The sequence below is a fragment of the Globicephala melas genome, chromosome 4, assembly GCF_963455315.2.
Source record: "Globicephala melas chromosome 4, mGloMel1.2, whole genome shotgun sequence".
Taxonomy (NCBI): domain Eukaryota; kingdom Metazoa; phylum Chordata; class Mammalia; order Artiodactyla; family Delphinidae; genus Globicephala; species Globicephala melas.
The window spans coordinates 85,559,371-85,576,370 of record NC_083317.1 but is presented as its reverse complement, the minus strand read 5'-3'; the positions used below and the strand labels follow the sequence as shown (position 1 = coordinate 85,576,370).

Below are 17,000 nucleotides of genomic sequence, written 5' to 3'. Positions count from 1 at the left end.
TATTCAAGAGGGAAAGGATAGTCTCTTCAGTAAATGGTGTTGAGAAGACTGGACAGCCACATGCAACGAGTGGTCTTTTTTTTTTGACGGCTAGTTGTGTTTTATTAATCTTAATAAATACATCGAATGTTGGGTAATTTTTATAGTGGAGATTGCTGAGGAAACTGCAGGGGACATGCTTCATTTCTTGCTCGGCTTTACTGCTGTCTTGGTGGCCTTGCCTGCAGGATGACTTCTCATCCACAGCCTTGATGACTCCAGTGGCCACTGTTTGTCTCACGTCCCGCACAGCAAAATGGCCTAGAGGTGGGTACTCAGAGAACATCTCCACACACATGGCCTTGCTGGGGACCATCCTTACGTCTGCACAATGGCTGTATCGCCTGACTTCAGGGCCTTGGGGTTGTCAAAGGTGACCTCCATCCCAGGTTTCAGGAAGCTGGTCTCCACACAGCCCACAGGCACAGAGCCAATGCTCCCAATCATGTGCACACCTTGTAGAGGCAGCCTCAGGGGCTCGTTGACCAGTTGAGTGGGAGGGAGAATGGAGCCCAGAGCTTCCAGGACACTCATCCCTGTGGCATTTCCCTCCTTTCTCTTGACCTTCCAGCTCCTGGATCAGGCATGTGGATGCTGGGCTATGCTAGCCCAAAATGGGCACGAAGGCCATGACTGCCAAGTTGTAGCCGATCTTCTTGATGTAGGCTCTCACTCCCTTGATGGAAGCATTGGGTGCTGTGGGTGGGTTTGTCGGAGTCCATCTTGTTGACAGCCGTGATGAGTGGCTTCACACCCAGCATGCAGGCCAGTAGCGTATTCTCCACAGGTCTGCTTATTCTTGGAGATGCCTGCTTCAAACATGCCCGTGCTGCTGGCCACGATGAGCGTGGCACAGTCATCTGGGATGGGCCAGTGATAATGTTTTTGATGAAGTCCCTGTGGCATCAATTATGGTGATGTAATATTTGGTTGTCTCAAACTTCCATAAGGAGATGTCATGGTGGTGCCACATTTCCTTTCCGCCTTCATTTTGTCTAGCACCCAGGCAAACTTGATGGAGCCCTTGCTCATCTCTGCTGCTTCCTTCTTGAACTTCTCATGGTTCTCTTGTCAGTACCTCCACACTTGTAGATGAGATACCCAGTGGTGGTGGACTTGCCAGAGTCCACATGGCCAATGATGATAATATTGATATGGGTCTTCTTTTTGCCCATAATGGTAGATTCATTAGAGTCACTGCTGATCCAGATATTAGCAAGAGCTGCAGCAGCTGTGAAGCAGGTATTGTGTATTATTGATGCTTCCCTTTCCTACCTCCCATTCTTTTTTTTTTTTTTTTTTTTTTTTAGCGATACGCGGGCCTCTCACTGTTGTGGCCTCTCCTGTTGCGGAGCACAGTCTCCAGCGGCCGTGGCTCACGGGCCCAGCCGCTCTGCGGCATGTGGGATCCTCCCGGACCGGGGCACGAGTCCACGTCCCCTGCATCGGCAGGCGGACTCTCAACCACTGCGCCACCAGGGAAGCCCCTCCCATTCTTTTTATAACCCATGCCAAGCAGAATTTGTCTCCACCACTCCACTGTAGCCTCCTTTCCCAAGGTCTTTGATACCTTCCATCTTGCCAAACCAGTGTTCAGTTCTGACTTTATTTTACTTTCTCTCACAGTTATCGTTGACATCTCTCTCCTCCTTGAAATTCTATCTTTCCTTAGGTAGCTGACACCACAGTTTCCTAAATTTCCATCTATTATCCTCAATCTCCTCTGCCAACTCTTTCTTTTTGCTTTCTCTTATGCAATTCTAAATATGAATTGCCTCCTGGTGATTTTACCTAGTCGTGTGGCTTTATATACCACATATATCCTGATGATTTCTAAATTTATAGATCCAGCTTTTTTGACTGTAGTCATATATTGAATTGCTTATTTTTTTAACAACTTTATTGGACTATAATTGTTTTACAATGGTGTGTTACTTTCTGCTTTATAACAAAGTGAATCAGTTATACATATACATATGTTCCCGTATCTCTTCCCTCTTGCATCTCCCTCCCTCCCACCCTCCCTATCCCACCCCTCCAGGCAGTCACAGAGCACCGAGCTGATCTCCCTGTGCTATGCGGCTGCTTCCCACTAGCTATCTACCTTACGTTTGGTAGTGTATATATGTCCATGCCTCTCTCTCACTTTGTCCCAGCTTACAATTCCCCCGCCCCATATCCTCAACTCCATTCTCTAGTAGGTCTGCATCTTTATTCCCATCTTGCCCCTAAGTTCTTCATGACCATTTCTTTTTTTTTAGATTCCATATATACGTGTTAGCATACGGGATTTGTTTCTCTTTCTGACTTACTTCACTCTGTATGACAGACTCTAGGTCCATCCACCTCACTACAAATAACCCAGTTTCATTCCTTTTTATGGCTGAGTAATACTCCATTGTATATATGTGCTACATCTTCTTTATCCACTCATCTATTGGTGGACACTTAGGTTGTTTCCATGTCCTGGCTATTATGAATAGGGCTGCAATGAACATTTTGGTACATGACTCTTTTTGAATTATGGTTTTCTCAGGGTATATGCCCAGTAGTGGGATTGCTTGGTCATATGGTAGTTCTACTTTTAGCTTTTTAAGGAACCTCCATATTGTTCTCCATAGTGGCTGTATCAATTTACATGCCCACCAGCAGTGCAAGAGGGTTCCCTCTTCTCCAAACCCTCTCCAGCATTTACTGTTTGTAGATTTTTTGATGATGGCCATTCTGACCACTGTGAGATGATATGTCATTGTAGTTTTGATTTGCATTTCTCTAATGATTAATGATGTTGAGCATTCTTTCATGTGTCTGCTGGCAATCTGTATATCTTCTTTGGAGAAATATCTATTTAGGTCTTCTGCCCAGTTTTGGATTGGGTTGTTTGTTTTTTTGATATTGAGCTGCATGAGTTGCTTGTATGTTTTGGAGATTAATCCGTTGTCAGTTGCTTCATTTGCAAATATTTTCTCCCATTCTGAGTGTTTTCTTTTGCTCTTGTTTATGGTTTCCTTTGCTGTGCAAAAGCTTTGACGTTTCATTAGGTCCCATTTGTTTATTTTTGTTTTTATTTCCATTTCTCTAAGAGGTGGGTCAAAAAGGATCTTGCTCTGATTTATGTCATAGAGTGTTCTGCTTATTTTTTACTCTTAAGAGTTTGATGGTGTCTGGCCTTACATTTAGGTATTTAATCCATTTCAGGTTTATTTTTGTGTATGGGGTGAGGGAGTGTTCTAATTTTATTCCTTTACATGTAGCTGTCCAGTTTTCCCAGCACCACTTATTGAAGAGGCTGTCTTTTCTCCACTGTATATTCTTGCCCCCTTTATCAAAGATAAGGTGACCATATGTGTGTGGGTTTATCTCTGGGCTTTCTATCCTGTTCCATTGATCTATCTTTCTGGTTTTGTGGCAGTACCATACTGTCTTGATTACTGTAGCTTTGTAGTATAGTCTGAAGTCAGGGAGCCCGATTCCTCCAGCTCTGTTTTTCTTTGTCAAAATTGCTTTGGCTATTTGGGGTCTTTTGTGTTTCCATACAAATTGTGAAATTTTTTGTTCTAGTTCTGTGAAAAATGCCAGTGGTAGTTTGATAGGGATTACATTGAATCTGTAGATTGCTTTGGGTAGTAGAGCCATTTTCACAATGTTGATCCTTCCAATACAAGAACATGATATATCTCTCCATCTGTTTATGTCATCTTTATTTTATCAGTGTCTTATAATTTTCTGCATACAGGTCTTTTGTCTCCTTAGGTAGGTTTATTCCTAGATACTTTATTCTCTTTGTTGCAGTGGTAAATGGGAGCGTTTTCTTAATTTCACTTTCAGATTTTTCATCATTAGTGTATAGGTATGCAAGAGATTTCTGTGCATTAATTTTGTATCCTGCTACTTTACCAAATTCATTGATTAGCCCTATTAGTTTTCTGGTAGCATCTTGAGGATTCTCTATGTATAGTATCATGTCACCTGCAAACAGTGAACAGTTTTACTTCTTCTTTTCCAATCTGGATTCCTTTTATTTTTTTCTTCTCTGATTGCTGTGGCTAAAACTTCCAAAACTATGTTGAATAATAGTGGTGAGAGTGGGCAACTTTGTCTTGTTCTTGATCTTAATGGAAATGGTTTCAGTTTTTCACCATTGAGGACGATGTTGGCTGTGGGTTTGTCTTATATGGACATTATTATGTTGAGGAAATTTCCCTCTATGCCTACTTTCTGGCAGGTTTTTTATCATAAATGGGTGTTGAATTTTGTGGAAAGCTTTCTCTGCATCTATTGAGATGATCATATGGATTTTCTCCTTCAATTTGTTAATATGGTGTATCATGTTGATTGATTTGCGTATACTGAAGAATCCTTGCATTCCTGGGATAAACCCCACTTGATCATAGTGTATGATCCTTCTAATGTGCTGTTGGATTCTGTTTGCTAGTATTTTCTTGAGGATTTTTGCATCTATGTTCATCAGTGATATTAGCCTGTAGTTTTCTTTCTTTGTGAACATCTTTGTCTGGTTTTGGTATCAGAGTGATGGTGGCCTCGTTAAATGAGTTTGGGAGTGTTCCTCCCTCTCCTGTATTTTGGAAGAGTTTGAGAAGGATAGGTGTTAGCTCTTCTCTAAATGTTTGATAGAATTCATCTGTGAAGCCATCTGGTCCTGGGCTTTTGTTTGGTGGAAGATTTTTTTTTTTTTTTTTTACGGTACGCGGGCCTCTCACTGTGTGGCCTCTCCCATTGTGGAGCACAGGCTCCGGACGCGCAGGCTCAGCGGCCATGGCTCACGGGCCCAGCCGCTCCGCGGCATGTGGGATCTTCCTGGACCAGGGCACGAACCCGCGTCCCCTGCATCGGCAGGCGGACCCTCAACCACTGCGCCACCAGGGAAGCCCTGTTGGAAGATTTTTAATCACAGTTTCAATTTCAGTGCTTGTGATTGGTCTGTTCATATTTTCTATTCCTGATTCAGTCTCGGAAGGTTGTGAATTTCTAAGAATTTGTCCATTTCTTTCAGGTTGTCCATTTTATTGGCATATAGTTGCTTGTAGTAATCTCTCATGATCCTTTGTATTTCTGCAGTGTCATTTGTTACTTCTCCTTTTTCACTTCTAATTCTATTGATTTGAGTCTTCTCCCTTTTTTTTCTTGATGAGTCTGGTTAATGGTTTATCAATTTTGTTTATCTTCTCAAAGAACCAGCTTTTAGTTTTATTGATCTTTGCTATTGTTTCCTTCATTTCTTTTTCATTTATTTCTGATCTGATCCTTATGATTTCTTTCCTTCTGCTAACTTTGGGGTTTTTTTGTTCTTCTTTCTCTAATTGCTTTAGGTGTAATGTTAGGTTGTTTATTTGAGATGTTTCTTGTTTCTTAAGATAGGATTGTATTGCTATAAACTTCCCTCTTAGAACTGCTTTTGCTGCATCCCATAGGTTTTGGGTTGTCATGTTTTTACGGTCATTTGTTTCTAGGTACGTTTTCATTTCCTCTTTGATTTCTTCAGTGATCTCTTGGTTATTAAGTAGTGTGTTGTTTAGCCTACATGTGTTTGTATTTCTTACAGATTTTTTCCTGTAATTGATATCTAGTCTCATAGCATTGTGGTCAGAAAAGATACTTGATACGATTTCAATTTTCTTTAATTTACCAAGGCTTGATTTGTGACCCAGAATATGATCTATCCTGGAGAATGTTCCATGAGCACTTGAGAAGAAAGTGTGTTCTGTTGTTTTTGGATGGAATGTTCTAAAAATATCAATTAAGTCCATCTTGTTTAATGTATCATTTAAAGCTTGTACTTCCTTATTTATTTTCATTTTGGATGATCTGTCCATTGGTGAAAGTGGGGTGTTAAAGTCCCCTACTATGATTGTATGTTTACTGTCGATTTCCCCTTTTATGGCTGTTAGTATTTGCCTTATGTATTGAGGTGCTGCTATGTTGGATGCATAAATATTTACAATTGTTATACCTTCTTCTTGGATTGATCCCTTGATCATTATGTAGTGTCCTTCTTTGTCTCTTATAATAGTCTTTGTTTTAAAGTCTTTTTTGTCTGATATGAGAATTGCTACTCCAGCTTTCTTTTGATTTCCATGGAATATTTTTTCCATCCTTTCACTTTCAATCTGTATGTGTCCCTAGGTCTGAAGTGGGTCTCTTGTTGACAGCATATATATGGGTCTTGTTTTTGTATCCATTCAGCCAATCGATGTCTTTTGGTTGGAGCATTTAATCCTTTTACATTTAAGGTAATTATCGATATGTATGTTCTTATTACCAGTTTCTTAATTGTTTTGGGTTTATTATTGTAGGTGTTTTTCTTCTCTTGTGTTTTCTGCCTGGAGAAGTACCTTTAGCATTTGTTGTAAAGCTGGTTTGGTGGTGCTGAATTCTCTTAGCTTTTGCTTGTCAGTAAATGTTTTAATTTCTCTGTCAAATCTGAATGAGATCCTTGCTGGGTAGAATAATCTTGATTGTAGGTTTTTCTCCTTCATCACTTTATATGTGTCCTGCCACTCCGTTCTGTCTTGCAGAGTTTCTGTTGAAAGTTCAGCTGTTAACCTTATGGGGATTCCCTTATGTATTATTTGTTGTTTTTCCCTTGCTGCTTTTAATACGTGTTCTTTGTATTTAATTTTTGATAGTTTGATTAATATGTGTCTTGGCGTCTTTCTCCTTGGATTTTTCCTGTATGGGACTCTCTGTGCTTCCTGGACTTGAATAACTATTTCCTTTCTTATATTAGGGAAGTTTTCAACTATAATCTCTTCAAATATTTTCTCAGTCCCTTTTTTTTTTGTCTTCTTCTTCTGGGACTCCTATAATTCGAATGTTGGTGCGTTTAACATTGTTCCAGAGGTCTCTGAGTCTGTCCTCAATTCTTTTCATTCTTTTTTCTTTATTCTGCTCTACAGTAGTTATTTCCACTATTTTATCTTCCAGGTCACTTATCCGTTTTTCTGCCTCAGTTATTCTACTATTGATCCCTTCTAGAGAATTTTTAATTGCATTTGTTGTGTTGTTCATCACTGTTTGTTTGCCCTTTAGTTCTTCTAGGTCCTTGTTAAACGTTTCTTGTATTTTCTCTATTCCATTTTCAAGATTTTGGGTCATCTCTACTATCATTACTCTGAATTATTTTTCAGGTAGACTGCCTATTTCTTCTTCATTTGTTAGGTCTGGTGGGTTTTTATCTTGCTCCTTCATCTGCTGTATGTTTTTCTGTCTTCTCATTTTGCTTATCTTACTGTGTTTGGGGTCTCGTTTTTGCAGGCTTCAGGTTCATAGTTCCCGTTGTTTTTGGTGTCTGTCTCCAGTGGCTAAGGTTGGTTCAGTGGGTTGTGTAGGCTTCCTGGTGGAGGGGACTAGTGCCTGTGTTCTGGCGGATGAGGCTGGATCTTGTCTTTCTGGTGGGCAGGTCCATGTCTGGTGGTGTGTTTTGGGGTGTTTGTGGCCTTATTATGCTTTTAGACAGCCTCTCTGCTAATGGATGGGGTCGTGTTCCTGTCTTGCTAGTTGTTTGCAATAGGGTGTCCAGCACTGTAGCTTGCTGGTCATTGAGTGGAGCTGGGTCTTGGCGTTGAGATGGAGATCTCTGGGAGATTTTCGCTGTTTGATATTATGTGGAGATGGGAGGTCTCTTGTGCACCAGTGTCCTGAACTTGGCTCTCCCACCTCAGTGGCACAGCCCTGATGCCTTGCTGGAGCACCAAGAGCCTGTCCTCCACAAGGCTCAGAATAAAAGGGAGAAAAAAGAGAAAGAAAGAAAAAGAAAGGAAGAAAGAAAGAAAGAAAGAAGATAAAATAAAATAAAGTTATTAAAATAAATAAAACGTACTTAAGAAAAAAAATTTAAGTAAAAAAAAAGAAAAAGGCCAGACAGAACCCAAGACAAATGGTAAAAGCAATGGTATACAGACAAAATCACACACAGAAGCATACTCAAACACTCACAAAAAGAGAAAAAGGGAATATATATATATAGTTGCTCCCGAAGTCCACCTTCTCAATTTGGGATGATTCATTGTCTATTCAGGTATTCCACAGATGCAGGGTACATCAAGCTGATTGTGGAGATTTAATCCACTGTTCCTGAGGCTGCTGGGAGAAATTTCCCTTTCTCTTCTTTGTTTGCACAGCTCCCAGGGTTCAGCTTTGGATTTGGCCCCGCCTCTGCGTGTAGGTCGCCGGAGGGCGTCTGTTCTTCGCTCAGACAGGCCGGGGTTAAAGGAGCATTTGATTCGGGGGCTCAGGTTCACTCAGGCCTGGGGGAGCGAGGGGTATGGATGCGGGGTGAGCCTGCGGCGGCAGAGGCCAGTGTGACGTTGCACCAGCCTGAGGCGCGCTGTGCGTTCTCCCGGGGAAGTTGTCCCTGGATCACGGGACCCTGGCAGTGGCGGGCTGCATAGGCTCCCAGGAGGGGAGGTGTGGATAGTGACCTGTGCTCGCACACAGGCTTCTTGGTGGCGGCGGCAGCAGCAGCCTGAGCGTCTCATGCCCGCTTCTGGGCTCCACACTGATAGCCGCGGCTCGCGCCAGTCTCTGGAGCTCCTTTAAGCGGCGCTCTGAATCCCCTTTCCTTGCGCACCAGGAAAGAAAGAGGCAAGAAGTCTCTTGACTCTTTGGCAGCTCTAGACCTTTTCCCGGACTCCCTCACGGCTAGCCGTGGCGCACTAACCCCTTCAGGCTGTGTTCACGCCGCCAACCCCAGTCCTCTCCCTGGGATCCTACCCGAAGCCCGAGCCTCAGCTCCCAGCCCCCGCCCGCCCCGGCGGGTGAGCAGACAAGCCTCTTGGGCTGGTTGGTGAGTGCCGGTTGGCTCTGATCCTCTGTGCGGGAATCTCTCTGCTTTGCCCTCTGCACCCCTGTTGCTGCGCTCTCCTCTGCGGCTATGAAGCTTCCCCCCTCTGCCACCCGCAGTCTCCGCCCACGAAGGGGCTTCTAGTGTGTGGAATCCTTTCCTCCTCCACGGCTCCCTCCCACTGGTGCAGGTCCCGTCCCTATCCTTTTGTCTCTGTTTATTCTTTTTTCTTTTGCCCTACCCAGGTACGTGGGGAGTTTCTTGCCTTATGGGAGGTCTGAGGTCTTCTGCCAGCGTTCAGAAGGTGTTCTGTAGGAGTTGTTCCACATGTAGATGGATTTCTGATGTATTTGTGAGGAGGAAGGTGATCTCTGCATCTTACTCTTCCGCCATCTTGAAGCTCCTTCCGAAAAAAACCGAATTGCTTATTTAATAACTCAATTTAGCAACAGAGTTCTTGATTCTACATGTCCTTACCCTTGCTTCTCCACCTATACCACCAAACTTGTTCTTCTACCCTCTCTTCATTCTCATTAAATGGCCCCTCTTTTCAACCAGATGTAGGGTTAAAACACCTAGGCTGCATGCATTTCCATTTCTCTTTCATTTATACTCCCCACATTCAGTAGGTTCTGTTGACTCAATCTTTAGAATATATGCCAAGTGTAATTAATTTTTACTAAATTTACTACCCCATGAAAGCCACCATTGTGGATTAATTTCGTGTAGCCCACTATTTTTCCCATGTTCCCATTTCTGGACCCTCTCATAATTATTTCGTCACGTGACAGTTAGGATAATCTAATAGTTTCTCATCATATTTGGAACAAAATTCAAACTACTTACCATGACCTACAAGGCCATTCATGACCAATCCCATCTACCTCTTCATTTTGAACCTTTCTCTACCTTGCCTTTTATAATCCAGTGAAGAGATGTGAAATGATTTATAATATATTTTAGAAGCAGAATTAACAATATTTGTTGATGGATTAGATATAAGTGATGAGGAAAAGCAGTGGATTAAGGACAACTCGTAGGTTTTGGTCTGAGCAACAAGGTGGGTGGCAGTTTGCAAAACTCTGACCCAAATAAATGGAGTGATGCTGTGAAAGAGAAATTTCTGAAAAATAAAAGAAAAAATGGTCTTTTTATTGGTTTGAATTTTTCATGGAAGAAGGTAAAATCAACATATTCAGAACCAAAATACAGTAGCTTTGATTTCTTGTGAATGGGATCTTTAGGTAGTTGATTAATTGAAAAAGTCCGTGAAAGAACAGATTCATTAAAAATGGTACTTACATAACTGAAATCTTTTATTTAACTGAGAACATGTACAAGATATTCATTCACCAGTTTTTTAATGTAGGTTCATGTATTTTCTTTGAATATGGATCCATTGATTAAAGTTCTCTCTTGTTTCTTTTACATAAACCACATCCATAATATATTGTATAATATTTCTAGTTTTGATCTGTGTACACTGAAGCTAAAACTTAAATTCACGTCTGAAGAAATCTCAAGGCAAAAACTTCCAGACTTTTATAACTTTCTCCAGTCTTTCGCAGTTATGTCTCCCACAACCAATTCAACAAAAATTACTTTTCAGTTACTTGCTCTTATTACAAAGCATTCATTGTATTTTTTAGACCACATCTTTTTGTTTTCTCACTCATATTTCATCAGGTATACATTAATACTAATTAAAATTACAGACTCGCAATAGCAAGTACAACTGAAATGAAGAGGTTTGGAAACAAATTTAGCCAATGCTTGGTAAGCCTACAATGCAACTGAAGATGCAGTTGCGTTTGGATTTTCTAGGGAGTGATTTACTAGCTGTGACCGTTAAGTATGTCTTAGGTATCAACTACAGTATATGGGACTGAAAAGCATTAGTTATGCTGGTAAAATGAATAAGGGAAGGTTATTTAAGAGAATTTCTACTGTGTACGTATACTAGATCTCACATTCATAAAAATATATTTTATGTAATACAGTGTAAATATCGAAAGCCCTAGCTTTCAGGAAGAAATTCTCACAGCAGTTTCCCACCCTCTCATGGAGTAGTATAGGATAGGGATGTACAAGACTGGAGATCAGGAGAGCAGTTACCAATCTGAGTAGAATTTTGCTAACTGCAGAATGGTGTCTTTAAAGAGAAAATAGAAATAAAGGAAGTAAAATGGCTTTTGTTGAACTTCAAAGTCAACATTTTAGTGCCTCAAAATGTGCATTTGGACATAATGACTATGTTTGGCAAGAAGGAGGATTTTCTGGGATTGAGAGCGTCAGATGTTAAAGACAGCCCTGTCAAGCTTGAGAGCAGGGCTGTGTTCCTGTTTGGGAGGTTCCTGGTATATGTATCAACAGAACATTCTTAAATGTCAGTGTTCACCAACACAAATGAAGTAGATAATGATTGTTAGTCAGTGACTGGTGTTATAAATTAAAGCCTTAACTGTTGTCTTTCAAGTCAACAAACATCTATTGATTGCCTGCTATGAGCATGGCCCCATGCTTTCTGCTACGGATGCACAAATGAAAAACATGATCTACCACAACTTCATACTCTGGTAGCAAGTAGGTATTTCAGAACTAATTATGATATAAATCAAACTAGAGAGTGCAACGATGGCCATATAAATTTTTTATTAATTTCCCTTTTCAGTGAATTTTGGAAGAAGTCAGCTGATTCTATGCTTTATAATGTGGGGCAACTTATATAACCACTCTTGGTATAGATTTCTCACCTTTCAAATGGGCTAGCTATATCCTGGGAGGCAGTGCGCATCATTCAAAGTGATATTTTCACTAGGTACCTCCATTTAAGAGATGCCAATTAATTCTATATTATTTATAGCTGAAGAATTTTTCTTTGGCATCAGACTTCTGTGTCATTCTTCCAGTGTCTGTTGTCATTGGAAATTCCAGTAGTCTGTCCTTCACGTACCTTCCACTGAAGTGGGCATAATATTGGTTAAATGGGATGCTTTAGTGTACCCTGAACATTAAAGAATAGGATGGCTTTATTTAGTAGCCATTTATTGCTTTTTAACCAGCTAGTTCAAATTATACCCATCTCTAAGATATCAGCACACTTCCAAACAGTCACCTTCTTCTAGTTAGGTCAAAGCCCACTGCTAGACACTGTGATAGGACCATGTGCCTCTTCTTCAGAGTCTTAATTTCAGTTATAATTTTACATTATTGGTGTGATTTTTAGGGTATTTATCTGTCACTCCATTCGGTCAACTAAGCCAGTTGACTCTCAACAGAGCAGGAACCATGTATGTTTTACTCGTCATCATTGTCTCAGCTTTTAGCCTGGTGCTTGGTACTGAATAGAGGAATGAACTCCTACCTGAAGTCTTTATTTCCTTCCTGTGTTAACTCTTGTGGGAGGGAAGTTGGGGGAGATGATACTGGTGAAATTGAGTTCCATAAATTTGCTAACCACTTCTTCCTTTTAGTGTCCTAAACTTATTTTACTAAAGTTTCAAAGGATGTTGCACCATTCTACTGGGGAACAAGCCTGTGACCACGTTACCCAGATCATTTTTAATTGTATACATTTTAATCAAGTTCCCTATTAAGCAGTTGCCTTTCCAGGATGAAGAGGCCAATGTTTCAATATGACTCAAATAGCAACACCCTAACATGTTAGTTGCTATTTCCTCTCTTGCTTATGCCTTCTCTGGCTTCTTTGTTAACATTTTTGATTTGCGACAACCATAATCTCTTGTGGCATTCAAAAGTGTAAGCACTGAGGTTATATAGAATGCTAATTTCAGTTGGATTTCTACTCTTCTTCTTCTTCCTCTTCCCCTTTCCCCTTCCTCTCTTCCCCTCCTTCTTCCCTTTTCCCCTCTCCCCTCCTCCTCTTCCCCCTTCCTTCTTCCTCTTCTTCCCCTTCTTTTCCTCCCCCTCACCTCCCCCCCCATTTCTTCTCCTTTTTTGCTCACAACTTATTATATAACTGGAGGTTTGCACCTTTTAATCCCCTTTACCTATTTTGCCCCCACCCCACTCCCCAACCTCTGGCATTGACTAATTGTTCTCCATATCTATGAGTCTTCTTTTGTTTTGTTTGCTTGCTTTGTTTCTTAGATTCCACATGTAAGTGTCTAATATTCTTCTTTATACATTTATGTTTTCTTCACTTTTCAACCCCAATAGACGATTCAGTCAGTTTCCTTGGGGAACTAACAGTGACTCCTAGGCATGTACTTTCTCTGCCTGAAGCTGATAGTTCAGGGCTGTTCATTTTATACCTATGTCATGTATCATAAAATATATTACCTTATACTTACTAAGTTGAAGACTATTTATTACTTTTCTATCCACTTGTACAAATTGGTTTGATTTTCATACCTATATTTTACCCTTTTTCTTAGCTACAAATTTGGAGTTTTCACATTGAATAAATTTGGGCTTCTTGAACATTTATAAATGTGTTAAATATGATTGACATCAATGTTGTTTCCCAAGGAACTTCACTCTGGAGGAAACTGCACATTTATCCCTATTCTGAGTACAAGTCTTTCCTGGTCTAAGTCTACCCATGATAAAACTGCCCTATGGCACTACACCGTCCATGGGGATTTCTGTCTTTCTGTTGTTCAAAGGCAGGCCAGTCTGGCTAGCGTGCACCTGTGTGGCCGTGCTCATGGCTTATGCATGGTGTCCATTCTGATTGGTTGAGGATTCTCTTCGATTGCTTGAAGCCCAAGCACTGCCTGTTGTTAATATTCTGAATATTTAAGGTGACCACAAAATCATTCAGTGACATCAGGATCACATATTAGTTCTTGGTTTTATATCCAGTCTCCTGGGATAAGCCATAATGGATAACTGAGTCACTTGGCTGTGCAGCAGAGATTGACACAACATTGTAAATCAACTCTACTTCCATTAAAAAAGGAACAAGAAAAAAATAACTCATTGTTTAAAACTATTGAGTTTCATTTTTCTTTGCTGGGTAGAGGACTGGATAGCCATAAAATAGGATGAAGCAAAACCACTGATGTAAAATGGAGGATTTGGATTATCTGCAAACTATAATCGTGAATTAATGGTGCTTTTATAAGTCTGGCTTTAAGGTCATGCATCTGAATCTTCTGGGAACTGAAAGTTCTTTGAATTTTTCAGGTAATGGGAGGATATGTTTCTTGTCTCAGGGAAAAGTAGTGAATCCACTAACTTAATGTCATTCTCCTTATTTCTTTATAAAATAACAGACTTACGACATGTTTCTGTCGGCATGGTCAAAATATACCAGAGCTGTGTGAAAAATCTTACAGTTTTTTTTAAGGGGCTGGGCAACAGCTGCAGAGTCTGTGCTACAGACATGATGGTTCTCTCTTTTTCAGTATTTAAGTGGAGTCATGTAGACACAGTGGTAAGAAGGGAATATGTCCTTAGGCTATCACAGAAGCCATGGTTTGTATGAAGATCCAATTATTTTTGAACTTTGTAGACTATTAGTAAGAAGGAATCCATTTTTTATTGACTTCAGTAGGTTGAGATTTAGCAATCATTTTTCAGTAATTTTGCTTAATAGTGTAAAAATTTTTTAAACTGACCGCTAAAGTTTCCCATGGTTGAGGCACTGTTTCCAGAAAGAACCTGAAAATTAAGATTTCACTAGGTACACGAACATTGTATTCTTTTTTGGAGTTAGGATTTTCTCTTTTATTGGCCTCCTAAGTTCAAGATCAGGCTTGATGATCAACTGGTGGGGCTGTTGTAAACAAATCCTTGCTCTTCAAAGTGTGGTCCATGGATTGGCATCATCTGGAAGCTTGTTAGAAAGTCTGTCTAAGGCCCCAGACCTACTCAATAAGAATCCACAGTTTGACAAGATGTCCAGGTGATCCATATATACATTAAAGTTTGAGAAGCTTGTTATGGAGGGTATCTAATTAGGGTAAACTTGGGGAAGGGCCCTGGTAGGTATAAATGACCTTTCAAGTTTTGCGCCATAGGGTTCTATATTACGCTAAGAAGGAACCATCTTCCAATGGATGTTATTTGGATCTTTTGACATAGGACTAGATGGAAGATGGTAGATGGTAAGTTCTCAGTGAAGGAGACTTTGGGATGGCAATTTAACTTTCCTTCACTTTTGCTGTTTTTCAGTGTGTATATGGTACTCTAGTTGTTCTTGACATTACCTATTTTGATTCTGGTCTTTAAAAAGACAACTGTGGATTTGAAAGCCCTATAAGAAAAATCTTGAACTGTATTTGCCATTTTTATGATTTATCATTGGTCATTAGCATTTTATGTTCATATTTTTCTGATTTGTAATTTAAAGTTGGCAATAATGTATAATATAATTTCAAAAAATGAATTTCGTCTCAAATTAGATTTCTTGGCTCTACTGGCATAACAATAAAACCACACTTGTCTAAAATTAGACCACAGGTCTGTCTTTCTGCAGTTAGAGCTATTCAGATATTTACTTTATTTAGCTATTAGCAGCTGTTGTTGTTTTCGGTTTCCTTTTGCCTTTGGATCTGAAAGCAGCTTGAAAATAGAGTAATATTTAAATAATTGCATTTTGTGTAGTTAAATTCTTTCATGAATTCATTTCATAGTTCCTCATAAAGCAAGCATATATGGGCTAGCACACACACAAACGCAATCTTTATATGAATACTTTGAAAAGTGTTTAACATATGAATTGAAAACATACTTTCCTCTTACAACTGTTTCTGAAACGCTTTTTCCTTTAATTCCTTCACATCTGTTAAATCATCTGGGGTGATGTGACATGTGCAGGCATTCTTGGTTGTTACAACAAGGGGTTGGAGGTGCGGAGGTGCCACTGGCATCTAGTGGGTAGAGGCCAGGGATCTTGCCTGAACATCCTGCAATATTCAGGACATTCCCCCCAAAAAGAGTTAGCAAGCCCAAAATGTCAAAAGTGCCAAACTTGAGAAGGCCTGTATTAAACTGAATTGGTTAATATTTAAACTTGCAGTGAACGTCTGTGCATGGGGCTATGCTATTTAGAGACAAAACAATTTATTGACTGCAAATGTAAAAAAAGTTTAAATACGGTATCAGTATTTTTACAAAAGCAATTGAAATGTCAAAATTCAGACTATAAGGCAACATGAATCTAGTAGAGTTTGTATGATGTTGCAAATATCAGAAATAAGTTTGGTGGGTATCTTCCCTCCCTTTTCCCGTCACCTCAGCAGTTGAATAGGTTTCCTGTTAAGAGAAGCTAAGCAAAATACTGTCATGGAAATATTGGATATTTCAATTAATAAATTCCAAATAAAAGTGGAATTAAGCTAAAAATTATAAAGAGTCCTTGAATGGCTTGTTGATTAGAAACTAATGTAACTCCTTGTCTAGGATAAAATACCAAACAGGCAGCAGCTGCTGGTAATTTGGTGCAAGTAATTGTAGAGCCAATAAGTTGAAGAAGTGCTTATTAAAAGGAACTGCTTTCCTATCTGCTTGTAAGTTCAATTGAGTAATGCACCCTACATGTGGTCTGATACTGGGTAAATTATACACCTGATTTAAAAACACTCCATCCATAAGAGCTCCTATTTTGCTCATCCATAAAATTTTTACTTTCTTCATTACTACTTGCAGCAGTGTATGGCATAATATCTATCAAATTAGGCTTTGAGGACATCTCAGGCTGGCACCCTGCTGACTTGAAACATGTGCTTAATATTACTGCAGCACTTTTAACCCCATGAGTGCCCCGGGTTAGCCCATATAGGCACACAGAATCGGTTCTTTCCTCTCTTTGCTGACACATCCTCCACCTATGGAGAATGAGAAACATCAAAGATAAAGGGGTGGGGGTGGAATTGGGGTTTAGTCACTGGGTAGGAGAAATAAGTAGTTGAAGTTTATAGAAATAAGATGGACAAAATGAAAACTGTGTGGTCTACTATTTCACAGTTTTCAAATATATGAACCAAATGTAAACATTTGAAATCAAGGCATTCTATTTATTTGACTTAATAAACGTTGAAAAGCAAGAAAAAACACACAATAGGACATTCTGGCTAACTCACATTTAAAGCCAACTTTGGAAGGTATTTTATTTATCTTTATAAATGTCTAGATGACTTTAATTTTAATAAACATTTATTGCCTTCTGTCTACTAAGTGCCAGGCACTG

At 39.9% G+C, this 17,000-nt stretch overlaps 1 protein-coding gene and 1 pseudogene across 3 annotated transcripts in view; one reads left to right on the top strand and one right to left on the bottom strand.

The window, feature by feature from the left end:
• SOX2 (SRY-box transcription factor 2) overlaps positions 1–17,000 on the top strand; it is a 727,395-nt gene that overhangs the window by 193,446 nt on the left and 516,949 nt on the right. The gene's annotated exons all lie outside the window — the stretch shown is intronic.
• On the bottom strand, positions 358–1,214 carry LOC115857531 (elongation factor 1-alpha 2 pseudogene; annotated as a pseudogene).